The sequence below is a fragment of the Arachis duranensis genome, chromosome 1 (genome assembly GCF_000817695.3).
Source record: "Arachis duranensis cultivar V14167 chromosome 1, aradu.V14167.gnm2.J7QH, whole genome shotgun sequence".
Lineage (NCBI taxonomy): Eukaryota > Viridiplantae > Streptophyta > Magnoliopsida > Fabales > Fabaceae > Arachis > Arachis duranensis.
Window position 1 is genome coordinate 89,732,179 of NC_029772.3, and position 486 is coordinate 89,732,664.

The window sequence follows — 486 nt, forward strand, 5'->3', positions numbered from 1 at the left end:
GCTCTGCTGGAGGATCTCTTCATCTGAAGAAGACGCCTACAGAAGCTCAAAAACTAATTGAAATGGTTGCAAATAACCAATCCATGTGCACTTCTGAAAGGAATCCTGTGAACAATGAGACAAATCAGAAGAAATGAGTTCTTGAGATTGACACTCTGAATGCCATATTGGCTCAGAACAAAATATTGACTCAGCAAGTCAATATGATTTCTCAAAGTCTGTCTGGAATGTAAAATGCACCAGGTAGTACTAAGGAGGCTTCATCTGAAGAAGAAGCTTATGATCCTAAGAACCCTTCAATGGAAGAGGTGAATTACATGGGAGAACCCTATGGAAACACCTATAATCCTGCATGGAGAAATCATCCAAATCTCTCATGGAAGGATCAACAGAGACCTCAACAAGGTTTCAACAACAATAATGGTGGAAGAAACAGGTTTAGCAATAGCAAACCTTTTCCATCATCTTCTCAGCAACAGACAGAGA